The 12,819-nt window shown below is 30.6% G+C and overlaps 1 pseudogene; it reads right to left on the reverse strand.

Moving 5' to 3' along the window:
- Window positions 1-8,274: 8,274 nt before the first annotated feature.
- On the reverse strand, window positions 8,275-12,819 carry LOC132799383 (wall-associated receptor kinase-like 3; annotated as a pseudogene).

Below are 12,819 nucleotides of genomic sequence, written 5' to 3' on the forward strand. Positions count from 1 at the left end.
TTAAATTATATTAATTTAATATTAAATATACCTAAAGAATTTAACTCTCCAAATATGAAACCAATTTTGTATTTTAAAAAGTCAAACTACAAAATAAAAAGTATGCAGAAGATAAAGGAGCCCCATGGACGCTCTTACTAGCCAATGCCTTTTAGTAAATAGCTACATCAATTTAGATAAGAAAATTCTAAGTTAGATTGTAGGGGACTTTAATGATATGACCAATTGTGGTAAAAAAAAAAGTAAGGACTTAGACATTTAAAAAGAGTGGACACACCGTTTCCTAAGTGGAAAATTTCATTCTGGCCATCACGAATTTACGGGGAACTTGTGTCTCTTTCATTAACACATATAAAGTCATAAAATATTTAATGATCAAACAATGATAAGAAGCTTCGCTAGAAGCAATCTTCTAGCATCAACAAAAAAATATTAATGATATAACTTGAGATAAAATGAAATAAAGTCGATCTGTCGGCCATTAATTAGGGCATAGATTTTCGAATACAGTGGATTTATTAATTACCCCTGTAAGTAGGAAACTCTTCATGTAGTTGACTTGTTTTTTCTTTTGTTCTACAAGTTTTTTGCCATAACCTCAACATTTTTGAACCTGGATATATATATATATATATATATTTAATATTTTTGGATTGAGACAGGTTTTTAGTTGGGTTCCTTATTAAAACAATAATTTCTTAAAACTAGTTCTTTTTGTAAATATTTGCATGGAAACAGTAATATGATCTTATTAAATATAACAGAGGATGCAAGGTTGAAAACAGAGTCCTTGGAGGTAAAATCCGTTTTGTAAATTCTTTCAAATTCAATGCTTGCCTTGTCAGCATTCGGTCAGACTAATTTCTGTTATCAAAGTCAGCAATTTTAATCTTCTTCTTCTTCTTCTTCTTCTAGCTCTACATATTTTTCTTGCACTTTTTCTATCTTTAGTAAATTGTAATATGTCATAGGGCCTTGCTGTGACCCTGTCCATATTCTATTACTTTAAAAGAATAAAAATAAAAATAAAAAACAAAGGAAAAAGAGAAAGAAAAAGAGAAATAAAATGAAAGATTACCAAAACTGGAGAAACAATTCAGTTTGTTTTCCAACAACGAAGGCAATTAAAGTACAAATATATAATATTTCTAATAACCATTACTAGCCTAGCTTCCTACTAGCAACTCGGTCAGATAGGAATGCCCACTACAAACTACCTAGGGAAGAGATTCTATTAGTTAGGTTAGCTCGTTAACAACGTCTATAGGTTTAAGAATTCCTTAAGAGCTAAGAGGGAAGGCCTCCCGCTTAGAGTTATAAAAGAAGGAGAGCAAACTAATAGTGGTAATGCATCTAATGGTGAAGCAATATTATTACCAGTGTTTATGTGTGAACCAGTTGGTGTGGAAACATCCCAAGGCTATGGTATTTGAGGCCTTACATATTCAACTTCTCCATGAGTCTGTTCATTCAAAAAAGTTTTGGTTGATTTCTGAATTGCCTCCAACTCCATTGCCACTTCTTTTATTGTGGGTCGATGCCTTCCATTCAAATTCATGCAAGATTAGCAACTTCCATGATCTGTTCCTTACTTCCTTTATTACCAATTTTAGGATCAACTACATCAAACAGACGATTTTCCTCCATGCACATGAAGAAAAAATTTGCTAGGCTTCTTCCTTCTTTAAACCTCTTTATACAAATTGTTTTTTGTCCCGTCAAGAGCTGAACGATTACCACACCGAAGCTATAAACATCGCCTTTCTATGTAAATTGGCTTGATTGGAAATACTCAGGATCCAACAAATAGCCAAATGTACCATGTACCAGTGTAGCAACATGTGTTTGGTCAATGGTAACTGATTTTGAACTTCCAAAATCAGCAATTTTCACTCTGTACTTGTCATCTAAAAGTACGCTCAAAGACTTGATGTTGCAATGGTATAAGGGAAAGGAAGCTGCAGAGTCTAAATAGGAGAGAGCACCTGCAATTTCCAATGCAATTCGTGAACGCATTTCCCATGTAAAAGGAAATTCCTCTTTTTGGTCATGTATATAGTCGGAAAGTGTATCATTAGGTATAAATTCATAAATAAGAAGCGGAACTTCGGTCTCTAAACAACATTCGAATAGTTTAGCCACGTTCCTGTGATTAATTTGTGAAAGAATGATAACTTCCTTAATGAATTCCACAAGTTACTCTTCGTCTACTATTTTAGATTTCTCCACCGCAACGCTTTTGCCATCCGCCACCTTTCCTTTGCAAATACTAATGTGGCCACCTTGGCCTATAATTTTATTTGAATTGGTTTTGAGTAGCTCCTTTGAATTGAACACCTTGGTTTTAGCATGAAATTGTACTGCCCCTGAATATATGTGTTGATGTAACAATAGACTACCATTTCGTTTGAAGAACTGTTTTCTATGTTTGATGGATTTTCTTTTCTTTATGAATTTTTGTGGACACCGTGTGCCAATAAGCAAACACAGCACTCCAAGACCGATGCCGAAACCTGTACAAAGCTCAAGTTTATGAATTTGTCAAGCTAGTTTTTTTCTGTTTCAAAATTATTTGTGGAAAAATGTGAATCATATCTAGAAAGATGGCACTCAGCAGCATGCGCCTGCTAATTTAATCATTCTTAACATACTTCCTCTAGCCTTCATGAAAAGTCGTGCTATAAAATGATAAATTACTAGTAGTCTTGTGTTTGAATATTGTTGAGATAAGTGCATATGTATACATTTTCATTTTATTTTTACTTGATATTTTATTGGTTATAATTTTTTTATAATCAGAAAATAAAAATTAAATTTTACCATTGGACTGACATAGCTTTAAGGACAATTTTCACGTTAATCTTTCGGCACTCATATGATCTAATAGTGTCCACACAAGTTCCCGCTCCATGACATGTGGTGGGATCAATTTCACGTTCGTTGATATCTAATATGTAAAAGGTACAGCAAGTAAATCTCGAATTATTTTTGTATATTAAACTGCAAAATCAAAGATAGCACTGAAGCATTGGTATACAAAAAAGCCTTTGGTTGTATTGATATCAAGCACTCAACAAAGGTATATATATGTTATAAGGAGGTAGAATATTATTTACTACACTGTCAATTATGTTTTACCTTGACATCCATCCAAAAGATATTAATTTCCTTCAAAGCCGTAGCCACAGTAGCATTCCAGCGCCGTTGATTGATTTATTGAAGAGATGGAAGCACTTCTGTACCAACGGATTGATTTCTTCCCTAACAAAAATCAAGTTGTTCATCGGATTTATTTGTTCCAAAAATTTGTTGTTTTGAATCGTATAAGCTCCATTTTAGAGTTACAGGAACATAGTCCATATCGCGTATGGTAACGAAATCTGTATTGTTTGACATAAACCAATCTTGGCCTACCACAAATGCGTATTTGCACATTTGATCTCTTTCGGGTTGAAAAGTGGTAGTGAAGGCCATTATTGCATGAGAAGGAATGGTAGTTTGGCTTGGCAGCAGTTCACTTCATTGCAGCTTCTGTTATAGTGGTTTGTGGTTTGTTAAGCACTTGGACTTGCAGCCTGAGGAAATCTCACTGCCATCTAAATTTGATGAAGACATTAAGTCTCGAACATTGCAATTGACCGCGATGAATATGTTTGTCCATCACCAAGAAGGAAAAGGGGCTTTTTGTCAAGTTTAGAGATTCGTGGGTTTCTATGCCTCTGCAATTCCAGAAAGTTACTGGATTTTTTTACCTGAATCTGTTGGCACGTCAATTCGTAATTTTAGTGGGTAGATATTTTATTTTTATTTTTACTTTTCATAAAATGTGTATACATTAGTTTTTGTCATATGATCGATTCTTCATATAGAGAAACGTATATGGCTAAAAACTACTGGAATTTCAAAAGAATATTCAACCATGTGGTTAGCACTTTGCAAAACTTTTTTACTATCCTCTTACGCACTTGTATCATGAAAGTAAATGTTATGATTTCTGTTGACATAACTTAATAAGCATAATTTTGAGCCTACTTATTACCAACTGTTTAAACCTTTGGAAATTATGATAACTTAATATGGTAACAAACTCCAAAATCCTGAACATTCAAGTTCAAGTCATGGTCTATAAATAAGTAGGAATATTGACGTATTTTAAATATACACATTAAAGTTGCTAATAATTGTGATTTAGAATTAACTAAAATATATAAGATTTCTACTTGATTCTTAATAAAGTAAGAAATAATAATAATCGCAAGATGCAATATTTAGGTAACAAAATGGTGTTTATTTCATCCCTAATATTTGTATTAATTACTCACAACATCATATGATTAAGTATAGTCGGGCCAATAGGGGAAGATCCTGGAGACCACTCCCCAAAAAAGCAGCTATCACCCTTTTTTATTATATATTTGAATAATAAATATATAAAAAATATATATTTTTATGCAATTTTTATTCCTATAAACATAGTTATAGGAATTTTTATAAAATTATATATATAGATATATACCTATATATATTTTAAATATATAAAAATATAATTTTATAATAATATATAAAAGTAGAAGAGTTTTGTGCCACATGCCAGTGTATTATCATTACAAATTCCCTTCAAAATCATCAATAACAAAAATATATATTTTTTAATTATTTATGATTCTATCAAAATATTAATCATTATTTAATAAAATAACTATTTAAAAGTATAAAGTTTTTTTTTTTTAACCTCTACTGGTTGTATTAAAAAATATATATTTTATTATTATAATATTAGATAATTTATTGAAAAAGTATAAATATTTTACCTTTTATGGTTGTATCTAAATATATATAAAATCAATTTTTATTTTGAAATAAATTTTAAATAAACAATAATATATATTTATAATATTATATATACAAATTTTTACTATAATTAATATTATCATGCGCATTAAATATAGGTCATAATCAAAATATATATACTATTAAAATAAAATATATACAATATACCATAAATTATATATAATTTGATACTCATATGTATTATAATATACAAATTAACACATATAATAATGGAACTATATTTATGGTATGTATATCTATACTTCTTTTTAAATCCAAAATATTGTTAATTAGTTATAATAATAACAATAATAATAATAAATATAATGAAATTATGTTATAAAAGTTTAACATAAGAAAATTAATTATTTGCAAAAAATCAAAAAATATAGTTGAATTTGAATTTGAATCTCATATAAGGAAACTATTATATATTTACTTTTGAATTTAAATTTAAATTTGAATTTTATATATAGAAAAATTTAAATAGGTAAATATTTTTAATTTCAGCTCGTACATTGCAGCTCGTAGTGAATTTGTTGAAGTTGGAAAATAACAAAGGAGTTCCTAGCAAATTGAAGCGTTCATGGGTTTCCCTACCTGTCCAATTCCAGAAAGTTATTGGATACGGACCTTAATCTGTTGCTTACTCAATTTTTAATTTTAGTAGAAAAATTTTCATAATATGTATAATATTAAGTTTAATTTATTATATGTTTTTTAAGATTATCCTGTAACCTGCTTGTACCTTTTAAAATATATATTCTTCTATTTTCGGTTAATTGGAGAATTGGCAATCCATTATTCACTAAAAATTAAGATCATTCCTGCTTATAATTCTTAATTATAATAAAAAAATTATGAATAATTCTATACGCTTCCCTTCTACTTTGAAAGTTTTGTACATTCACCCTACTATTTTAATCTTTATAGAAAGTTCCTTATAGTTTGAAATTTACTTCAACAATTTTACTTTCGGCATAAACTTCTTTTTGAATTTTCATTATTTGCAATTTTTCCCTTTTTCAGTATAAAATATAAATTAAATTGAATGGAAATTTATGGGCAGAACGAGAAAATAATTAAAATGATATAGTATATCTTTTCAAGTAAATAAAAAATAATAATGTGAAAAGGCTATCTGTAGAGTTAACAAAAAGTAATAGCAAGCTCAAACAATTAATTTCTACATACGTTATAATTTTAAATATTATCACTATAAAATATAAATATTAAATTTTAGTCTGCTAGTGAGATGGGAATTTTATTGTTCTGGTTTATTGTACTTTAACTTAAAAATTTTCGTTTAATTTTATACTGTATTCCCCCCCCCAAAAAAAAAAAAAAAACGAAATTGACAAAAAAAAAAAATGTAGTATGCATAAAAATTCAAACTACAAAGGAAGTTTCTAAAAGAAATAAGAAAAAGTAATTAGCCATGCATTTTGAAGTACAATGGGAATTCAGGTTGTGAAATTATCTCTAAAAAATAATTGCAAGACACAACATTTATGCAGCCAAATGGTACTTGTTTCATCCCTCAAATTTGTGTTTCTCATTGACACAAGAATAATTGCAAAATGCAATGTCATTGAAGATGTTCTAATATTCAATAATAATTGCCATTGGCAAAATGCAATCACTTGGCTCTGGCTCCGTAAGCGCTTTCAAGGTCTCTCTACATTGATCATCTTTTTCAGAAAGAATTTTAGTTTACATATCCTTTACTGGCTGTAAGTTACTATGAATTTAGTTGATCCTTTTTACGGTCTCTTTTATGTATACATATGCATTCATGTTGTATTGATATTATTGTTTTGGTGTATTATTCCAATATCTAAATTTTTTGCCCTGTAGTTTGATCTCGAGACTTTTGGTAATTAAAAAGTTTACAGTCTCTATTGTTGAAGTTGTTGGCAATGCGTTATATTTTGTGTTGATTTTGGTATCTCTCTGGTTAAGCTTCATTGATTTTAGCTAAATCTGTTGGAGATTAGCAGCATATCCTCTTTAACTTTTTTTATCTTATAAGTTTAGCAGATTCGAAAATGCCTGGGAAGTATCACTACAAGAAGGTAGTCAGGTTACTATTGTCATGATAAGAAGCTAGACTGTGGGATGCAAAGAGAAAATTTTGAGGTACCATTTTTTTCTTTCTGGAAAAGTTGTAATATTTATTTTCTTCTTCTGGAATTTTCTCATATGTTTGTTATTTATCTAGTACACCCTTTGGAATTGCATAAAGAAGTGGATTTGTGAAGTAAAATTAAGCATCCAAAACATAATTTCTCTGTTGGTGTGTAGTACTCAAGGTGATACAAGGTTTTTTGTCTATCAAACTGATGCATAATGGATCTCTGGAAGCACAATTGCATGGTAAGACATATATGTTATTCTTTGTCTTAAAAAAACTTCTTGTAGCAGCCATGTGGCATGCTAAGAAGGCTCACGTGGGACGTTGGGTTGACAGATGACTTAGTCTCTTATGACCTGGTCTTATCTTTGATTTGTTTTGAATTTGTTATATTTGTTTCCTTCTTGTTAGCCACTCTGTGAAGTCGAGTACTGCTTTCCTGATTTTTATGAAATGTTGTTATTTAGTTAGTATCTGTGTAAGCTATTTTAGCTATGACCTGAGGAATAAAAAGTAGACATTAACCAATAAATACACAACCCTTCCCCCCTGATCTCTTCTATCAAAATTAGCTACTAACGTCCACCTTCTCTCTCTCTCTCTCTCTCTCCCCACTTTGTTTGGCTCTGTCCTTGCTGCCCAAAACAGGGGCTTAACTCACATACACACAAAGCTCTCATCAAATTGAGGAGTTACGAGAGTTACAAAAGTTTTGAATGAATTGGTAGTTGAGTTATTTAACCATTTTTGTTTTAATTTGTATTAAAAAAATTTTAAACTTGTATTAAAAAAGTTTTGTAATTCCTATGATTCTTGTGGGCTATATGTATAAGTGGTTCTTTCTCAGAGTTGAATCCACCAAAAACCAAATAGAAAATTAATACAGTATATTTTCTATCTTCTTCTCCTAAAATTCTAAGAAAGTCTAAGTTTGTAGTATGATAGAGGAAGGCATAGATTAATTAAGTTCGTAGAAGAGAGCTTTAGAGGTGTTTAATTTCACAACTCTAATTGATTTGCTGTACTTTTGAAAGACAGTTATTGCATGATCATTTATACCATATGAGACGAATCTGTCTTAAAGATATTGTACAATTCAGGCCTTGAATTTAGATCAATTTCTGTGGATTTTGCTAATTTTACCAGGTTTTTAATATTTAATATTTGTAAGTTTGTTTCATTGCATTTATATATTGCAATTATTTTGTTTGTTCTGAATATTTATAATAAAGGAATATTTTTATCTGTCCATAATTGTAACACTTTGATTTATAGAAGCCAATAAACTCTAAGGCAGATGGTGCTAATATATAGGTTCTTTGAATTGAAACATAGATGTATCTTCAAAAATTCAAAAAGAAAAAAAACAAATTATATAGTCGGGCTAAAACAACTTGTTAAACATATCTCTAGTAAAAGTCACAATAATAAAAATCCATTTTCTAAACGGAGAATGAAAATGAACAACGAGGAAGAGTAAAAAGGTAATTTTATTTTGACAACAGTGACGATTAGTCGAACAATGAAGCAATATCAATGGATGTAGACGGGTTTGAACCAATTGTGTTGGAAACGTTCCAAGCCTCTGCTATTTCAGTCCTCAAAGATTCAACTTCTTCAAAATTCTGTTGATCAGAAACAGTTTTGATTGACTTCTGAATGGCCTCCAACTCCGTTGCCACTTCTTTCATTGTAGGTCGGTATCTTCCATTCAAATTCAAGCATCTTTTTGCGAGGTTAGCAACTTCCAACATCTGTTCATTTTTTCCCTCCTTGAGGATTTGAGGATCAATTATATCAAATAAGCGATTCTCCTCCATGCACATGATGAAATAAGTTGCTAGACTTCGTCCTTCTTTTGACCTCTTTAAACAAGTTGGTTTTTGTCCTGTCAAGAGCTCAACAATCACCACACCAAAGCTATAAACATCACTTTATCCGTATATTGGCTTGTTTGGAAATACTCAGGGTCCAAATAGCCAAATGTACCATCTACCATTGTAGCAACATGTGTTTGGTCAATGGCTACAGATTTTGAAGTTCCAAAATCTGCTAGTTTTGCTCTGAACTTTTCATCTAAGAGTATGTTTGATGATTTGATGTCTCGGTGGTAAATGGGAATGGGAGTTGCAGAGTGTAAATAGGAAAGAGCTCCCGCTATTTCTGTTGCAATTCGTAAGCGCATTTCCCATGTCAAATGAAATTCCTCATTTTGGTCATGAATATACTCGGAAAGTGTACCATTTGGTATGAATTCATAAACAAGATGTGGAACTTCGGTCTCTAAACAACATCCAAGTAGTTTAACCACATTCCTATGGTTAATCTGGGAAAGAATGTTAACGTCATTAATGAATTCTGTGAGTTTCTCTTCATCAACTATTTTAGACTTCTTCACAGCAACAATTTTACCATCTGCCAACATTCCTTTGTAAACAGTACCTTGGCCTCCCTGACCTAGAACTCGGTCTCGGTTGAAGTTGTCAGTGACCTTCTGCAAGTCTTTTGAATTGAGCAACTCGGTTTTTGCTTTGAAATTGACTTCCTCTGAAGATATTTGTTGTTGTAACAATAGACCACCATTTCGTTTGAAGAACTGCTTTCTACGTTTAATGGCTTTTGTTTCGTTTATGAAATTGTATAAATACCATGAGCCAATAAGTGGAAACAATGCTCCAAGACCACTACCGAAACCTATACAAAACTCAAGTACGCAATCAATCGTCGAGCTAGTTTTTCTCTTATCAAAATAATTTAAGGAAAAAAAAATCACAATTACATGGCACTGATCAGCATAGAAAATAAGTGACGTGGTAAAAGTAACCAATAATTCTTGGCCTACTTCCTTTAGATTTCATCAGAAGTTGTGCTACAGGTCTTGTATTTAAATTTTGATTTGTAACTCGAGAGTAATAATTTCTAATTCCATGTGTTGGGCATCTTCTCCCCATATGTATTTTGACATTGGAGGTGGAGAATTTTATTGTTGAGAAAATACTTTTCTTATTTATTTGTACAATAAAAAGCACATCAAAATTGACTATGCATCGATAAATATATATTGCTTACTCAACTCTTTGCCATCACCACTCACTTCGGGAGAGATATTTATTAATTAATACTGTCTTATTTATCTAATTAATTTTTTGTCTTATTTTTCTAACGGGGTCTTTTTTGCTTATTAATCTCTCCTTGAACATCAAATCTGCTAGCCAATAAAAGAACCTAAAGTTCTAACATGCTTTCATAGAAAATTAAATTTTATTTAAATCATCGTATATTTTATTTTCATTTTTACTCAATATTTTATTAGTCATATAAATTTTCTATAATAAAATAATAAAATTTCCTTTTTAAGAGTAAAAAGCATATATTAAACAGTGAGTTTTACTGTTGCATTGTTCCCATTTGATTACTTATAGTATATATAAACATGTCTTGAATTTTTGTCGGGAAAAAAAACAAAAAACAAACATTATTTTAAATTTAAAAGAAAAGGAGACATACCTATAAGGCCAGGTTTAACCTTGGACTTTCGGCACTTATACGACCCAATGGTGTTCACACAAGTTCCACCTCCGTGACATGGACGGCGATAAATTTGACATTCATTGATATCTGACGTATAAAATATATCAGCTACGGAAGTAATAGCCAACATCAGATTCCCATGTGCATGTTTTAACCTTTGTTTAGTGAAATTTACGTTTTAAGTTTTATCTATTTTTGTCTTTTTTTTTTTGTTCGAGGGATCAAACTTACATAATAAATCATTACATGATAATTATTTTATAATTATTGAAAAAAATGTTAATTTCATTTAAACTTTTTTAGTTTTGTTCTAATTATATTTGGATATTATGCTATTAAAAAATCATTATTACTTTTTTTTAGTATTTTATATTTATCAGAATAAATCTATTTATTAGTTTTTTAAAGTTAAATTGTATCATTAAAGACAAAAAAAAATTATAAAAAATCAATATTTGATTATTAAATAATTATGTAAAAAATATAATTATGGTTTTTAATTGTTAAAATTAATAGTTAAAAACTATTAGATGAAATTTAAATAACTATTTTTAAGAAAATATAAAATCTAACTATAATTATGATAAAATTGAAAAAGTCTAGGAGAAATTTTCCTTTATAAAAATGAAACCTTATTTTATATAGTAACACCATCAATGTTGAAGTTTTGATCGATGAGGTTTTACCTTCACATCCATCCAAAAGATACGGATTTCCTTCAAAGCCGTCCTTGCAGTAACAACCCTGCACTGACAGTGCTGCTGTCTGATTCACTGAGGAAATGGAAGAATCTCCGAGGCAACGGATTGAGTTGTTCAATAATAACCGTGTAAGTTGTAAAGCGGATAGATTTGTTCCGTAAATTTGGTGTTTTGAATACCTGTTTAAGCTTGCAGGAACGTAATCCATATCGCGAAGGGCCACAAAAGTTGTATAGTTGAACTTGGAAATGAACCATTCTTGGTCTACTACGAAGGCATACTTGCATGTTTTATCTGTCTCGGGTTGAAAGTTGGTAGAGAAGGTCTTGATCCCATAAGAAGGAATGGTAGTTTGGCAGCAATTCACTCCGTCCAAGCAATTCTTCAACAGTTGGTTTGTCGTTGAGCACTTGGACTTGCAGCTAGCCGAAACTTCAACTTCATCTAAGCTTGATGAAGACATTAAGGCTCGTACATTGCAACTCACCGCGGTGAACATGTTCTCACTCGCCGAGAAGAGAAAGGGGCTTCCTGTCAAGTTTAGTGATTCACGGGTTTCTTTGTGTGTGCAATTCCAAAAAGTTATTGGGTTTCTGAACTGAATCTGTTGGCAAAAGTCCATTAGTAGTTTTAGTTAGTGAAAATTATTTTCATAATTAATATGCATAAATATTAATTTTATTATAGATATGTTTCTTATTGAAATACCATTTATTCTAAAAGCTTGTTTATTTTTTTGGACTTCTTTTTGGATCCTTATATATATATATATATATTTTAGTGGAGCTATAGAGTTTTGAACCCACTTCTTTTTGGATCCATATATATATATATATATATATATTGGTGGAACTATAGAGTTTTGAACCCAGAATTTCTAGGATTTCTGGTTCTAATATCATGTTCAAATACCATTTATTCCAAGAGATTAACCTGATAAAAGATGGATTTTCATTTCATTTATATTTTTCTCTAATACTTTTTCATATAAAATTCTTGGAATTTCAAGAAATTTAAAAATACGGTCACCACTTTGCAAAAATCTAAGGCTATATAAATCTTATATATATATATATATATATATATATATTGTTAATAAAAAAAAAAATAATGACATACCTGCTTTCTGCTAGAGAACCGGTGAAAATGAAATGGTGATTAATACAATAAAAATAAATAATGATAATTGCAAGAGACAACATTTATGTAAAGAAATGGTGCTTCTTTCATCCCTAATAATATTTTAATTAATTACTCACAGCATTACGTGACGACCTGTCGTGGTAGTTTTTCAAAGAAATATTGAGGACTTGGAGATTGGGGAGTTTAAGGTAAGGTGTGTGAGGGAAGGTAGAGGTGTTGCAGACTATTTCGAACCAATCGTCAAGAAAACAATTATTTGTGGATCCAATTCCAAAAGGAAATGGGATGCTTACATTTCCACATTCCGTTTGACAACCACGCTTGCCTATGGTTAGTGCAAATGATGGTAGTGCATTTTTAGTGATTAGCCATGAAAATCCAACCAGGTGAACGAGCACCACCACCAGCCTTCTCGCCCCCATTCTTTTTTCTTTCTTGGCTTTTCGACTCCTCCTTGATCAACTTGCTTTGGCCTATCTA

Source organism: Ziziphus jujuba, chromosome 4, assembly GCF_031755915.1.
Source record: "Ziziphus jujuba cultivar Dongzao chromosome 4, ASM3175591v1".
Taxonomy (NCBI): domain Eukaryota; kingdom Viridiplantae; phylum Streptophyta; class Magnoliopsida; order Rosales; family Rhamnaceae; genus Ziziphus; species Ziziphus jujuba.